This window comes from Microtus pennsylvanicus, chromosome 13 (genome assembly GCF_037038515.1).
Source record: "Microtus pennsylvanicus isolate mMicPen1 chromosome 13, mMicPen1.hap1, whole genome shotgun sequence".
NCBI lineage: Eukaryota > Metazoa > Chordata > Mammalia > Rodentia > Cricetidae > Microtus > Microtus pennsylvanicus.
Window position 1 is genome coordinate 41,267,681 of NC_134591.1, and position 16,679 is coordinate 41,284,359.

Below are 16,679 nucleotides of genomic sequence, written 5' to 3' on the forward strand. Positions count from 1 at the left end.
TGGGGGCGGTGCCTGCTTCTGTCCCTGCTTTCTAACACAAAACCCAGATTGGCAGGAAGAGCGAGGGGTGGGTGCTTGCCTGTACTCTCAGCCTGCTCTGGAGGACAAGGCGTGAAAACCACAAGTTTCTGGTCAAACTGGGCAAATTAGCGAGGTTCCGTCTCCAAATAAAAGAAACAAAAAGAAGGTTGGAGAAGTAGCACAGTGGTGAGTACTTGCCTAGCACACGTAAGACTCTAGGTACAACCGCGCATGCTGCAAACAAGCAAACAGGCAGAAACGAGCAGGCTGTGTTTCAGTTCTGCGTTTACTCGCTGCGTCTCACATCTTGACTCATCAGTTCTCACTACGGGTCACCACTTCATTCTCATAGTTGTTTTACGATGATAGCATCATGAGATCAAGGATGTGCTTTTGAAAGGTGGATCGAGTAGATGGATGCCAGAGGTAGCACTGCTGAAAAGTCAGGCCAAACTGGGCAGGTTATATAGAACGAATGAAAAAGACAGCCACATAAGAAGCAGCAGCATCCATGATGGGAGGATGGCTCAGTTAACAGCGGCAGGATGAAAGGTTAATGGTGGCAGGTTAATGCGATGCAGACATTTCAGGGAACAATTGTGTTAAAACAATAAAGACGTGAACCTTTACCTCTAGCATGCCCCCGGTTTCCCAGGAAGTAAGAAAAGCAAGCTCAGCACCAGTCGCGATGATCCTAACTAAGAAGATGCGGCCTGTGCATCTGCATGAATGCACGCACAGTCTGTCTCTCCGTGTCCCAATCCCAACGACATGAGCTGTTTTGAAAATTATTGCAAAATACGGCACTCATAAAGGGGCACAAGGAACTTCTCATTGGTCTAAAGAGCAATTAATGCTTTTTCAAATGCTTTATTTATATATTATTATATAGTATTCATTATTTTGGGGGGTATCAAAGTGCCATCTCAACATCCATTTAGTGCTTAATCCTCTCTTTCAGTTACTATCTGGATTTGATTGGGTTCAAAGAAAAAGCATGACCATCGGACTGAAGCTTGTCTTTAGGAACTGCTTAGGCCCAAGATACAAACTGACCTGACCTTAAAAACAACAACAAAAACCCACAAACAAAAAATTCCTCAAACAAACCCAACCACCTAACAACCTCTTTAATATATCGCCCAGGAAGCAGGGCAATGAGAAAGTGACCTCAAGGATGGCTCCCTGACTTTTCCACCGGTGGCTACTAGATTAGCTGTCCCCAGCATACCGGGGCAGGGCAGGTGGCCAGAGGAATGCGTGTGGCCTAAAATACCAGTGGGTGATCTGGGGACAAATGGGCACAGTTTCCAAAGTTAGGTCTTTGATAGATAGCCTTACCGCTGACTTCCTCTCAGACAGCTGCTGGTACCCCTTTCCAAAGGGCAGTAGGGGAAGGGTCGGGAAGGGGAATGTCCTAGCCTTGTACCAACTACCTCTTCAGCAGAAATGGTAGGAAGAAGCTAAGTTCCCGGAGAGCAAGTGGTTCTGAAAATTGCCAGGTCTTTGCTTCCTTCTCAGGCTGTTTCTGGCATGGCAGATTTAGCAACTTACATTAGGACTTAGACTGAAAGGAGCACAGGGTTTACGGGGTCCAACATGCCCTTGGTTATTAGGGAGAAGGAAAGCACCACGATCATGCCAGGGTCATTCTGGCAGCAAGGGAGGGCTTAGAAGCAAGGACTTCAGCCTACAGCAAGAACTGGTGTTCCAGGACAGGATCCAAAGCTACAGAGAAAATCCTGTCTCGACACCCCCCTCCCCCCTCCCCCAAAAGCTGGTGCCACTAAGTCCTGAGTTCTTCCTCATGGTATTGGTGTCAAAGACAAGGTTCACTATCTGTCCAGGGTCTGCTGTGCGCCAGCCCCTGTGGAGGTTTTGATGGACACTTCCATCTGTTGGAGGCAGATGATATAGCCTCTAAATCAGCAGCTCTCAACCTGTGGGTCATGACCCCCTGGGGGGTCGAATGACACTTTCACAGGGGTCACATATCAGCTATCCTGCATATCAGATATTTGCATTATGGTCATTACAGTAGCAAAATTACAGTTATGAAGAAGCAACAACCATCATTTTATGGCCGGGGGTCAGCACAACTTGAGGAAGTGCACTAAAGGGTCACAGCGTTAAGAAGGCTGAGAGCCACTACTCTAACGCCTGTGTGAAGGGGCTAACCCCCAGGATTTCAGCAGTTGTCCCTAATTCAGTGTGACTGGTGACTTGTAAGAAAGGGTGACTGGCTCTTGCCATTAGTGCCAGCACTCGGGAGGCAGAGGCAGGAGGATCTCTATAAGTTCAAGGTCTATCTGGTCTACTAGCAAATTCTCAACCATCCAGTGCTACTCAAGAAGATCCTGTCTCAAAAATAAACAAAAAAATCCCCAGCAAAATAACAACAACAACAAACCCAAAGCAACAACAACAAAACAACCAAAGCCACAGTGCGTGTGTGTGTGTGTGTGTGTGTGTGTGTGTGTGTGTGTGTGTGTGTGTGGCGGTCCACCTTGATCACAGTCTTCCAGCCTCTAGGGTCATGAGGTTGTTGTTATTTCTGTTACTTAAATCACCAGGCTGTGGCACATGGCTATGGCAACCTTAGAATACACAGTTCTACCAGTAACCTCGATGGCAGAAAGCCCTGGCTTCCAGTGACAAAGAGAAAGCACTGGCTAGTGGAGGTCCACCAGCTAGCCCAAGGATAATAGTTAATAAGACCTATTGAGCACAGCTCTCAAGGACTCTGAAACCTGGGGCTTGAACTTTGTTCCAATAAGTGAGCCCACTCAGTGAGTGTGCTTGACAAACTACAAATGCTTGTTGAATGAACACAATGTGCCTTATTTTTGTTGTGGCTGATGTCAGTCCCTTCATAGGAAGCTACAGACAAAGCTCTTAGAGACAGTATCCTGCCATGCTTGATGCTCTAATTCCAGGACTTGTCTTCCAGCTGGAGAAGGCTTTCTCTCTCTCTCTCTCTCTCTCTCCCTCCCTCCCTTCCTCTCTCCCTCTCTCCCTCCCTCCCTCCCTCCCTCCCTCCCTTCCTTCCTTTCTTCCTTATTATTTATTTGTTTAGTTTTTTGAGGCAGGGTTTCTCTGTATAGCCCAGGCTGGCCTTGAACTCACAGAGATCTGCCTGCCTCTGTCTCTCAAGTACTGAGATTAAAGGTGTGTGCCACCATTGCCCATGTTTCAGATGGGTTTTTCTAATCTAACAGGACAGTATGGGACTGAATCTAAGGAAGCAAAGAAACATGTTTGTTTCCATTTACCACAAGGATGGGGATGAGTGGGGGCAAAATACTAAGTCTCTCCCAGCCTGTGAGTGCTAGTCCTGGATGATCCTGCTAGCTCTCAGGTTCTAGGTGACATTTTGGTGAACTTCCCTGCTTACCGACAAGCAGTCCCATCCCATTCAATGTTACCAGTCCTTCCCTATTTCAGCCTTCCTACACTCTGCTTCATCCTTCCTAAACGTGACTCATTCCTTAGATGGTGGCTCAGTCACTTCTTCCTCTGGAAGGAAGGTCTTCTCAGTCTGAACCAGCGCCTGCCATTACAGGATAGGTTAGCTGCATGGAAGGTACTTAGGTCGTCCCCAGCTCCAGACGCTGCCTGGTACTTGGTGGACTCTTGGCACATATTGGGCATAAATATCGGTACACACTCTTTTTACCTCTTAAAAAGGCTTTATTTTATTTAATTTTGCGTGTGTGCATGTGCATGCATGCACGGGTGTCTGCAGAGGTGAGAGGTGGCAGATCTCTCTGGAGCTAGAGTTCCAGGTGGTTGTCAGCTGCCGAACATGGTGCTGAGAACCAAATTCCTGTCCTCTGGAAGAGGAGTGCACTCATTCTTCACCACTGACCCATCTTTCCAGTCCAGGGGTGTGTTCTTTGCTCTGCCACTTGCTTTTTGTCTCACAACGTGTACCATAACTTTAAATCACACAGTTGGTTAGCTTCTGTCTATGCATCTCTCACCAGTGAAGCTCATTCTATTGTTTTGGCTGTCATTGCTTTCCCAGCACCAAGGTTGCATTTTTAAAAAGTATGAGTTTGGTAAAATTAAAATGAAAGAACTGGAGAGACCAGGCAGTTTGGGTTCATATAGAGGGAGGGACAGCCAAGCCCATTTCCAGCTTTTGAAAAGCCTCCTCCCTGCCATTCATTGCCGGCTTCATTGAGCATCTTGAGTTAGGCAATACACTCACAAGGTTGTGAAAGTGTCCCAGTCTAGGGAACTGGCAGGCTCTAAAGCCAGTAGCGATAGCAAATTTGGAGTGATTAATGCTGTGATCAGGGTAGGAGACAGTTCCATGCATGGGCACAGTGGCCTGTGATGAAACCCAGCTGAAAGGTCAACGAGAGTGGAAGGGAAGCCACTTGGAGGCACAAACGTTGAATGAAGCCTAGGCAGAGGCCTTAGCGGAGACAGTGAGGGAAGGGCAGTAGCCTAGCGTGAAAAAGGAGGCTCTCTGAGTGTTCCCAGGGAAGAAACCAGAGGCTGGGAGGTGCGCGGCGAAGGTGGGCTGGGCCTCCACAGGACCCTAGACCTCCGTGAAAGGAGGGGCAGGGCAGGTTGTCATTCTTATCAAGCTAAGCTTTTGTCCCAGGCTTGGGCCCAGCTCCTTTAATCCGCAGCAAGGCCATTGTTTCTCTAGCAGTGGCCTCTCCACTTGGGGCAGGAAAATGTGGGCTTTGTTCCTAGACTTTTATCCAAGTATTGCCTTAGTGGGGACAGGCTGGGAGGGGCTCCACGGAGTAGCCAGTCGGAGGCAGCAGAAGGACAAGGGCAGCCCCTGTCTCTGTCCCTCTGCCTTGCGTGGGTTGCGCGGGGCTCTCCAGAATCCTCCTGCTCAGCACAGAGCAGGCTGTGTTGGGGGCGGGGAAGGAATTATGGGCCGACACATTCCACTTCTTTATTTTGGAAAAATTGCCTTTGTCAACAGTGTTTCCAGACTGACCATAAAATAAATCAAAGACAGCGAGGCCCAATGATAACCTAGGTTCAAATCTTGACTCAGCCACTATTTGTGTAGCCTTGGGAAGTGCATTTTGCCTTTCACAGTCTTGTGCAAGGCAACAGTAGCCTATAAGAGGCACCTTCTTTGCAAAATCCAGAAGGTGTTGTCTTTACCATGTAGAAAGCCTTGAGACTGATTATTTCATGCATTTATTAGTACATTCATTCATTCATCCAGCCATTCATTCAACATTCACCTATTAAGCTGCTTCTCTGTGTCAGACACTGTGATAGGAGCTAAGGAAATATTTAAAAATGAAATAATTGATTGTGCTCCCCCCAGTGAAACTTACCAGGGAAGAAAGACACTAAATACGTTCTTGTGGCTGGGAGTGTAACTCAGGGGTGGAGTGCTTTTCCTGGGCTTGAGGCCCTTAGTGTGATGCCCAGCAATGAGGAAAAAAATGTACGAAACAAGAAACACAGATTGCAAGAGACAGTAGCATGTCACTGAATCTTGGAAGGAGTCAGAGGAGGGTCCCAGGAAAGTGGCACTCATAATGACATTTGAAAGTTGTGCCTAGGAGGAGCCTGTAGAGTGGGAAATGGGCTACAAATAATAGTTTCTGCTCCCCTGCCCTGGTCAGATCCCTCACCGATACGTGCTGCGTTTTGCTAGGGTGAAAAGCTCTTCCCTCCCTCCCTAAGGAGCTTAACTGGTAAGAAATGGAAAATGGAAACTTCTGGGGACCTGGAGACTGAGGGAATAAACCAGAGGACAGTGGTGACACTTTCCCCTGTGTTTGCCTGAGGCGTTCTAGGGCTGTGCTACTTCAAGGTGAACTCTTGGCTCCACTTACTAAGCTGAATCTAGAAGAAAAGGGGAAGTTGCCTTTGCAAAGGGCAAGCAGACAGCTTTGCACACTGATGGAACCACGGTGAAGGGCTGTCAGACTCTGTCAAACTGAAGGAGGCAGCCTCCAAGACTGGGAAAGGCAGGGTAGTATTGATGCTCAGAGTCTGTGAGCCCAGGTGGGTGGGTGGAGCTGTTTACTTGCATCTTGTTCTGTCTTTGCACCAAGGCTATTGAAAAAGAGCATCAGGATTGGTCCTTGCCCTATCTCATGGGAGGAGGCGGTACTTTCACCCCTATATTTTGCAGATGAGAAAGTCAAGTTTCAGAGAAGCCAAATAATTTACATGAGGCCACAGAGCCAGTAAGAGGTAAAAGTGGTCTTCGTAGCTAATCCCTTAAGACTTTAACCATAGTCTTCCCACTGTATGATGCTGCTAGCTGGTTTTTGAAGACTATTTCTCTTTGACTTTTTTTACATATACCAAGTTTACCTTTTCTCTAGTGTGCTTTACCAGGCCTGCCTGGAGATGCCACTTTACCGTGTCTGCATATGGTCTGCCCTGTGATGTTTGAGGTAAGGATGAGGAGATGGAGGCTCAGTGTGGCAGGTGGGGCCCTTGATGTCACTGAGCAAAGACACCAGGGAGCTGGGGGAGCTGCTGTACTTCCTACCATTGTCTTGAGTCCCAGGTGAACTCTTCAGGTATCCACTGATCTTCTTGCCCTCCCTATAGACTTAAAGTTAAAATCCCAAGTGCAAACTTTATTTTCTTAAAAGGCACAGGATCTTCCCTTAAAGTTCTTGACTTTTGATACAGTCAGCAGCCAAAAAAATCCTTTTTCCTGAGGCCCTTCATTCCAAGAAGGGTGGTTGGCCATGCCCTTTTTTTTTCTGGAGCTCCCACAAAGAATGCTGCATGTAATATGAAACATGTGTGCTTATCGCTGGAGCACCTCACTCTGTGTCCTTCCCCGCACAGCTAGGAACACCTTCGGAAGGATCCTTGAGGAGAGGTGGAAGCCGTGCACCCTAACCACTACCTCCTGTAGGTAGAGCCAAACCTTGAATTTCTCTACACTTGTCTTATTCCTTTCTCCCAAACCTTGGCTAACCTTCTTTTCTATTCTTGCAAAGAATGAAGGAGCCCGTATTCAAACTCAGGTAGGTTTGAAGTGAGCTCGGAAACACACATAGCATGGCTTCCCCTTTCAGTGGAGTAAGTCAAAGAGATGGATAACTGATCAACCGTTCTGTCTTTCAACTCTGCGCAACAGGTGCAGTGTGTTGTGGTAAAGAATAAACATATCTTGATGGGAGGCCCCCATATTGGGTGTATTTCTGGAGAATTCTGGAGCTAAAGGAAACACTTTGCCTCCCATTTTTTCTATTCTAAAGACATGGAGTTGTCTGGCTCTGTGGTCCTTGAACTTGAAGGTGCATTAGCGTTACCTACTAGGCCTCTCCAAGCACAGACAGCTGGCCTTGTTCTCTGAGTATCTGACTCTGGTGGGCCGGGCAGGAGAGAAGCTGAGCATAGTAGCAATAAAGAAATAGTATGAGACCAATGTGTTGATGCTGGTGTTCATTGAGGATCTGGTAGGAGGTGGTGCGTGGTAAAGCAGAGAAAGTAGGATGGACTTGGAGAGGTTGTAGGGAGTGAGTGAAATCCTGAGTGAATTCATGTTGTTGACACAGACATGACTGTGGGAGTGTGGAAGCCCTCACCCGGTGGGGCTCGGAGGGACGGCAGAGCCTTCCTCAGGGTCCGAGTGTGAATGTGGATAGTGTTGCAGAAAATGTCCCACAGACATGGTTCTTCCTGAGGTTATCTAGATCAGCCTCCTGGACTCAGCTGTATACTATAACCTCTGCATGCTCAAATTTTTCTAATAACCCTGCCTCCCTGCTCAACTGCGTATAATGAAGATGCTGAACTTCCAGGGTGCTGTGGCTTCTGCAGCAGAGAGCCTAGTCCACCTGACCTTAACTTGTCTGTGTGTCTGTGTTTGTTTTCTCTTTATCCCCTTGTCACCTCTAGTCAGGATTCTGGGGCCCAAGCCATGCAAGCGGCAGCAGTAGGTCATTCCTACCCCTACCCTGTTTAGCACTATGCTGGGGTGATGTGCAGAACTCGAAAGAGAGGCCCTGACCTTGTGCAATTTATTGAGAGGGAGAGAAAGGCATAGACAATTTCATCCCTGATTTGAGCTGGAATTTGGGGAAGGGGGAGTCACAGGCTTCAGAATTCACCACAACAAACTGAACCTGAAGGGAGCTGGAGGCTAAGGTCAAAGAGGGAGAGCCATAAAGCTGAGGCCTGAAGGAAGAAGACAAAGGAAGATGCACTTCACCATGATACATTTGAGGAACCGAAATCATCACGGGAGGGTGCACCATCCAGGTGGCCTTGACTGTTGCAGGAGAGTGAGGCCAGATTTCACACAGGTGGGGGGTCGGGGGCGGAGGCTTCGCTGAGAGAGTGGTGGTGCAGGGGAAGTGGAAGATCAGCTAGCCCTCGCTGAGTGAGGCGAGAAAGTAACAGAAAGTGAAAGTATAGTGGGACTGGCCCTCCCACAATGTGACACAGTTTAAAGACATTGCCAGAGCATGAGACCACCGTCCTCAAGATGGCCTTCTGGGACACATCAAAGATGGGAGGTGAACAGAAGAAGGCTGTAGGTGAAGGGCAGCCCAACAGCCTGGCCTGGCGGATCTATGCAGACAGTGATGAGTGACCTTGCCAAGCTGACTGCCCACATCCTTCTCAAACCCAACCCTCAGCGGATGAGGGCCATTTCCCCATATTCCAGGATAGTAAAACCAGCAGAGCCCGTCATGGGGCTCACAGGAGGCCACAGAGCCACATGGCGTGGTCATCTGTCCTCCCTGAGGAGTGACTTGTCTCCTGTCTCCCAGGATCGCCTGTTTCTTTGCCCAAAGCACCACCAACACAGGAACTACCCTTGCCCTTCTTGAGCAGCCACTTGCCGTGTTGGGAACATTTGTACGCTCATCTTGTCCTGTCCCTTGCCAGTGATGGCCAAGGATGGTGACAGGTGGGATGCTAGAGAGAAGTGAGGTGAAGCCCCTGGCCTCAGCTCCCATTGTGAGATAGTGCAGCTAGGACCTCAACCTAATGTTTGATTTCAGATGTGTAGAATAAACAATAGCACTGGGCAGAGAAGGCTTAGAAATCAGATCCTCTGCTCGAGGGTCAGTGTTCCAAGTACATGATAGACATGTCTAGAGATTCCTACCTCCTCGTGTTCCAGCTTCTTTCTGAGCACAGCTGACTCCTCTGTCCATCTTGACAACGTGGCTGAGAATCCCTGCCTGTGTTGGTCTCTATATCCCATTCATTTGTACCCACCCCGTAACAGAAGTTAACAGTTTCCTGTTGTTTTTTTCCTTTGAGACAGGGTTCCACAGTGTTGCTTTGACAGGCTTAGAGTTAGCCATGTAGACCAGGCTGGACTTGAACTCACAGGGATATGCTGACCTCCTTCCCCCAAATGCTGGTATTAAAGGCATACACCACTATGCCCAGCCAACACAGTGTTTCCTAAAAGATGGCTTCCCAGGCATTTCGAAGATCATTCTGAATGTGAAGAAGCAGTTCTTTAACGGATCTCTGACTCTTCAGTGGCAGGCACTGCACAGCACACACCAGGTTCTGTGGTCCGTTGTTGTTGGATATGTGCAAATAAATGAGTCTTGTGTTCAGGTGCATTTCCCCACAGTTGTCCTGGGAGTCCTACCCTCAGTATTAGCCCTGAGGACGGTGAGAGAGAGAAGGGAGGTCCCATAGCTAGCCAACCAGAAGCCAGCCTGAGAGCTCAGCGCTGTGTCCCAGCCAAAAGGCTACAGCTATCAATAGTCCAGGTCTTTGTATAGAGTTCATGTTGTTCTCTCCAGATCAGTCCTGGAACAATGGCAGGTTGCTATCTGCTTGACAAGACTCACAGTCCACCCCGCTCCACACCAGGATTCAAGCTCACATTACTAGTTCAAATTCAGTGTGTGTGTGTCTCTCTGTCATGCTATTATTTATTTCTTAACCTCCTTAGTGAATCACCACGTTCTGACCAATGAGGCAGCTATAAGAAGGTCGGTGAAGGAGAAGGTAGAAAGGAAGATAACAAATACTGCCTTTCTCTTCCACATCTTCCTTGGTCTTCTTTTTTACATCTTCTTTCTTTAAAAATCAGAATGAGCCTGGAGGTGGTGGCACACACCTTTAATCCCAGCATTCGGGAGGCAAAGGCTCCCTGTGAGTTCGAGGCCAGCCTGGTCTACAGAGAAACCCTGTCTTGAAAAACTAAACCAAACAAACAACTCAGAATGAGACACAATGCCAGATCTTGGACTATGAACCTTGAGGGTTTGTGTGTGCTGAGAATGAACAAAAAGACAGAACAAAAAGAAGGGATTTGGAATTCGGCTTCCCAGAGGCCATTGGGCCCTAGATTACTCACCTTTTACATGTGGAGAAAAAAAAAGATTCCCGCCTGTCACTTTATTTATTGCATTTAAATTTTCTTATTTTACCCACTTATTCTTAAAATATTTTCTTAATCCTTTGAGGGTTTCAAACAGTGAAATTTGATTATGTTCACCCCCAAACTCCACCCCTTAACTCTTTCTAGGCAAACTGTGTGTGCTCATGTGTGTCGTGTGTATGCATAAGTGCAGATACCTAGAGAGACCAGAAGAGCTGGAGGTACAGGCGGGTGCCTGGAAGAACTGAACTCATGACCTCTGCAAGAGCAGCACACACTTTTAACCCTAAACCATCTCTCCAGTCCGAATAATTCTTTTCCATTTTTCTTTCTTTTTTCTTCTGCACTCTCCCTTCCTTTCTCCTTCCCTCTTTCAATCCCTTTCTTCCTCTCTCTGTCCCTCCTTTCAGGGTCTTACTATGGCCTAAAACTCCAACCCCCGTCTCTGCCTTTCCAGTCTTTGGATCACAGGTGTGAGCCACCACACCTGCTGTGGTCACTATAACTGGTTTCTGCTTATTTATCAGACCATACAGTGAGTTGGGGAACCCAGGCTCCAGGTTGGATGGGCTAGGAAGATGTGCCTGCCTCCTGGCTAAGGAGGCTTCTGGCAGGTCCCTCAGCAGTCGTACCCCCCCCCCCCACCTCAGTTCCATAGGAACCGCGTGGCCTGGGGGACCAGACGGGTGCTGGAGATGGGTGGACCTTAGACTTAGTCTCAGCTGATTATACTAAGATGTGAATGAGCTGTGGAGAGCCCACATCTGTGTTACCCTCGAGGCCATCTCAACTTTCCACATGCATGTGTGCTTGGTGGCAATTCTCTTTCTCTTTTCCTTATTGTTTAGGTAAGAGGCACGCGGTCAAATCTGGGAAATTTTTTCTTACTCTTTTCTTAATAGCTTCACCAAGCAAGCACTCCCCTTCTCTTGCCTGTGGTCATTGCTGAGTGAGAGTGGAATTTGGAGCTAAGGGAAACAGTTTTACATCGTCAGACTTATACACACTGGCTTGTGGCCCTGATGTCTTTCGGGCATTGTAGTAGCTGTGCTGGGCCCTCGGGTTGCACCCCTTGTTGTTGATGGACTATTGCTACCAATGACCCCTTTTTCCTTCTTGCAGCTACAAGCATCTTAAGAGAAACAGAACCAGACATCACATTAGGTTGGGAAACAACTGCCTAAGGTCATACCGCAGGCATAACTGTAGCCCTGTAGACTCCCAATCTTCTCTCATAATGAAAACACATATTTTTTTCCTTCTATAATGCATGGGTTCATCTGGAGAATAAAGTGAGACTCCATGGTATTGGGATAAATGGAGGCAGGCCTGTGAGGTTCAACCCCGTGGCTTGATCCCAGGCTACGGACTCGCTCTCTGTGTTCCATACACTCGCCGATTCATTCGCTCACACACCAAACTGACCAATGGAATCAATACAGAGAGTTCCTGCCTGCAAGCTGCCCCCATTCTTAGTGGGGCCACAGGTAATACACAGATGTGAAGACACTGAGGTAAAATGGCAGCTATACAAGTGAGCATCGAGTGCCTTGAGGGGAGGGGACCCCTCTCTAATACTCCCTACCCAATGCAGCTGTGCCACTGGTTTTGTGTGTCCAGTGCTCTGCCGTGGTATTTGTATTCGTTAACCAACACACTTCTCACCCTTCCCACCCCAAGAAGGTGTAGTCATTTCCATTTTACAGCTGAGCAAACAGGCTGAGAGATGAAAGGGGACTTTCCTGAGGTCAGAAGGTCGTTGATGCTGGAATCTAGGCTTGCCGCTAGGGCTCGGGTTCTTGAATCTGCTCTGTACACATTCATGCTGGAAACTCTTTTGTTAGTGAGGTGACACTTTAGCTGCATTTTGAAAAATTAGGCAACTTGGTTGGCTGGTCACAGCAAGCACAGTGTGGTTGGAATCACTGAGGGTGTGATTCTGAGGCTGGGAATCACTCCAGGTAAGAGAGAGAAGAGCTAGGGCAAAGACAGAAGCTCAAGACAGCAGACTGTGTCTAAGAACAAGTAAGGGGACATGGATCCTTCTCATCGGTCTTAATGAAGAAGTCACAGTGTCTTCGTCTCCTTTCACAGTTAATCTTGTGGCCAGGACAAAGTACCGCAAAGAAACAGCCCAAGGAGGTGAGTTTCATTTCGGCTCATGGCTTCAGAGGGATTTTAATTCATCATAGTAGGGAAGGCATGTGTGGGAGGCTCCTCACCTGGCACAGACGAGCATGTGGAGTGCCCAGGCTGGAACAAGAAGCAGGTATGACCTCGCAAGCCCACCCCTAGTGACCTGCTCTGCCATTCAGGCGCCACCCCCTCTAGCGTCCGTGGTCTTCAAAATAGCATTGCAAGCTGAGGATCAAGCTCCCAAAATACGAGGCTGTGGGGACAGCTTAGCTGGAAACCATGGCATCTCATGATCTACCTCCCAGAACCATGACCATATCAGTATCTCTTATTTATACACTAAACCGCCTGTGCCACTCTGCTGAGGCAACAGAAAGCAGGCTGAAACACAAGGCAGGGTTGGGCGGTTGCGGGAGATCTTGCTGCCCAGTGGGTGATTGAGTAGAACAGCCTGCTGTTGGGGCAGTTCTGTTTCACTCTTCCCCTTTCCAACCCGTGTTCTCACTTTCTGTGTGTGCTCATGGAACACCCACCATGGGAGCCTGGGACCCTGGGAGATGCACGCAGCAGCGGAACTGCTCTCTGCCTAGCAAATGTCTAAGGTGGACGGGAGGTGGTGAGACACACTGGCGGACTTCCTAGTTAATCATCACAGAGGGCACCCCAGCCGCAGAGTGGTCTAGGGCTGATACCCATCTCTAGGAACACAGAGGTGGCCAAGTGCGGAAGCACAAACATGGAGATTAGCAGCCCTGTTTCTGAGAAGTTGAGTTATTGAGAGGAAGTTGTGAGGTGATGCTAACACGAAGCAAGCAAGGCGCTGTGGAACACCGAGGAGGGAGAAAACACCACAGACTTCACCTGACATTTGAGTCTGCCCTTCATCCCAGTCAGTATGGTCACAATAGTGTGTCATGTACAGGATCTTTGAGGAAATACCTCTTTAAAAAATATATAGGTATATATGTGTACTACGGATACATATATATACTTCATAACTGTGTGTGATCCATACAAGGAACCCTATTTCTCTTTTGAAGAAACTGAGGCCCAGAGAAGTGAAATGACTTGCCCAAGGTCATTTCAACACAATTTGGGAACAACCCAACTTTTAAGGCCCAAGTTCTTCCCAAGAGAGCTCAGTGCTTCTGCCAATAGCGCAGAGCAGGAGGGAAGGACGGATTCCATGGACCTGGGCAAGTCTACCCTCACTTCCTTTGTTGGACCAAGGCCTGGAAAGTGCCACATCCTGCTGTGTCTGTTCAGCCTTGTGGGTGATCTCTGGGCTCTGGAATAATCCAACAGGGAGATTTAGTTACACAGGTTGCCTGGCCTCTCTGTAGGAGAACGGATTAATCCTCCGAACTTTCCCTGATAAGAGTGGGCCTCTGAGCCCTGCTTAGGGGTCTCTGAAATGTAAATGGCAGCAGTCACCCCAAAGCTTGAAGCTTTCTCTGCAGATGCATTGATGTTCTGGGCTCAGATAGGAAGTGGGTCAAAGCTCCTGGCCTCAGGCACTGAGGCGTGCAAAAGTAGGTGGGGAGTTTGAAGCCCTTGCAAGAAAAGGGAAGGAAAGGGCATGGCCATTGCAGGTGTGCCTGTGTTGAGGGCTTTACAAGCACCTGAGAGGAAACATTACCCTAAGGATCCAAAGGCCTTGCAATATATTAGCTACGATGCCATGATGCTACGGATCGGTCACCTCTCTGCCATTTCTCTTGTTGAAATACCAATCTCTTTCAATGACACTGAGGGTGGGTGGGGGGCATCCTGCCCACCCCCCCCACAATCCTATTACTTCTGGTTTACACACAGAAAGAAGTTGCTCAGGGGTCAAGCAAGGTCACAGAGTTAGTCAGTAGTTCAATAGAACTTAAATTTAGGTCTTGGACTCCAGGGAAGTGGCAGGGGGATGGAATACTTCTAAAGCCACTGAATCCCTAAGAGGAAGCTGGAGTTGATGGGGGTAGGTGCAAGTTTGACGTTTGGCGAAGTTTATTGCTTGTGTGCAGGGAACAGGGGGCTTTTTTTCCCACCCAGGGATGTGAAAGCAGCTCCCTGAGATGCCTGCAGCTCTCATTCCTTCCCCAGGAGCCAGTCCGTTGCTGGAATTGGAGGGCAGAGGCCATCCCTCACAGAAAGACCTCTTTCTTCCAGGAAGCTGGGCTTGCAGAGCTGTGGCCTCCCTGGCCCTCGCCATGGAACAGACTGCACCAGGAAATCAGTGGCTTCACAGTCAGGGAGCCACTTCTGTGTGGCTCCGTTTGGAATGATTATAAATCCCCCCAGTACCTGTCATGGAGTGCATCGTTATTTTAGTAAAATAGTTTGGATATAGACAGTGTTCTGTCATTTAAAGGAATGGTGATTATTTCCCCCAGGATTTTATGCTCCATAGAGTGGGTTCCTTCTAATGCTCATAGGCTTTAGCGATGGGACACCTCCAGGTTCTAAATTATATTGTAGGGTGCTGAGTCTGTGAGGTTGGGGGAAGGTTAAGTTGCCGGGGAAGTAGGAGAAGGGTGTCTCTTTAAAAGGGAATGACATCAGCCTCCTGAGCATGGGGCTGCCCTTGCCAAGGGCCCTGGCACATACACTGAGCCCTCGGATCTCTCTGGATCACTGGCTTCAGAGTCTCTCATTCCAGACTAATCCTGGCACTTGCTAGCTGTGTGACATTGGTCAGGCACTGAAGTTTGACCTTCCTAGCGGTCAGTCCAGTTTGCTTCCCAAACTGAGGTGGAAAGGTTCTGGGTGAAGCATGGTACTGTGCTAGGTGAAGTGACATCAACCAATCAAAAACCATGACATTCGCTAGTGAAGCACTTGCTCTGCCAGAGCAGTAGTGACATTGAGGTGTGTGTGCACACGTGCGTTCTGGTGGTGACAGAGGAGGTGGCTGGGGGAAATGGTGATGGCGTGATGGTAGTGGTAACAATACTGGTGATGGAGGCACAATGACAGTATTTGGCTGCTGGGAGGACTGAATGTGTACACAGAAATGATGGCATGATATTCATATCACAGCCAATGCAGCTATGGAGGAAGAGAGACAGTCAGATGCTCTTGGATATTCAGGCTCTGTCTTGGGCTACTGTTGACTGGCTATTTTCTTTTGGTGCCTTTCATGTATACTCGAAAGAAAAAAGAAATATGGTAGACAACTTTCTCCTGTAAAATGGGAATAGCATCCTGTCCCCAAGAGGACTGCTACAGTGATCACAGATGACTGTATTTCGAGCCACTCAAGGTCTAGTGATGAGCTATTAGGTTCATCAGAGGCATCACCCGGGGAAGAAGACATTGCTCGCTACCACTAAACCTGCTCTCTGAAAGTTGCTATTAAGATGGCCAGAAGACTAAGCACAGGGCAAGGGAAAATATTTACAAAACATATGCTGATAAAGAAGTTATATCCAAAGTAGACAAAGAACTTGCGAACTCAATGATAAGAAAACAATTTAATCTAAATAGACCCCTTATCAGCAAGATATAAGCCAGGCAAATACTTTTGTGGGTAGAGGAACAACACGATTTGTCACCAGGGAGTAAAGTTATCACAACTGTGCAGTGCCTTGTAGCTGTGCGGAGCCCAGGCCAATGTGGAGCAAGAGTTTTCAGACTTCCTTTATGAATGAAATTTGTGCTCCTAACATTTAGCTACCGTGGAGCCCAAAGAAGCCAGAGGTCAGAGAGTTTGGAACTGGTTTTTAGTTCATTCAAGGTTTTTGAGCTTCTAACTCAAGCAAAGGTCCCACCTAGTTGTGAATCAGAGTTCTGCTCTCTCGAGGCTATTGTCAGCAGGTGTGCCTAGTTGTCAGACCTGTGCTCCTGAAATAGGGAAGTAGTTGGTTCCTACTTAAAGCAAAAGTCTAAGGATTCAACTAAGTTTCAATTCCCTTTATGGAAATAACTTGGGATTCCACCCAGGGAGTGAATTGCCCACAGAGTGTTCGGTCTAGGGCGTGAGCAATGAATGTACCCCACGACTTTCAATTTGTGTGTTAATGCAGTTCTTTTGTTCCACTCCTACTTTTGAAATCCGGGGTATAATAAGCTGTTGGAAATTAAACACAGGCAGATTTTTAGTCCTCACTGAAGTTCCCTTCCGATACTAGCCTGTATATTTCTGTGGTTTATTATTTTCATTCGTGTCTTCATTCTTTACTATATTTCTAAATTTCCATGCCTCCACTCTGGA

The 16,679-nt window shown here is 47.9% G+C and overlaps 1 long non-coding RNA gene across 5 annotated transcripts in view; it reads left to right on the plus strand.

Annotated features, from left to right (window-relative positions):
• The first annotated feature begins 12,113 nt into the window (after positions 1-12,113).
• LOC142834007 (uncharacterized) overlaps positions 12,114-16,679 on the plus strand; it is a 79,756-nt gene continuing 75,190 nt past the window's right edge. For all 5 annotated transcript variants that reach the window (XR_012907486.1, XR_012907485.1, XR_012907487.1 and 2 more), the window contains exon 1: positions 12,114-12,484. This is a non-coding gene — a long non-coding RNA (uncharacterized LOC142834007). The remainder of the gene's footprint in view (positions 12,485-16,679) is intronic.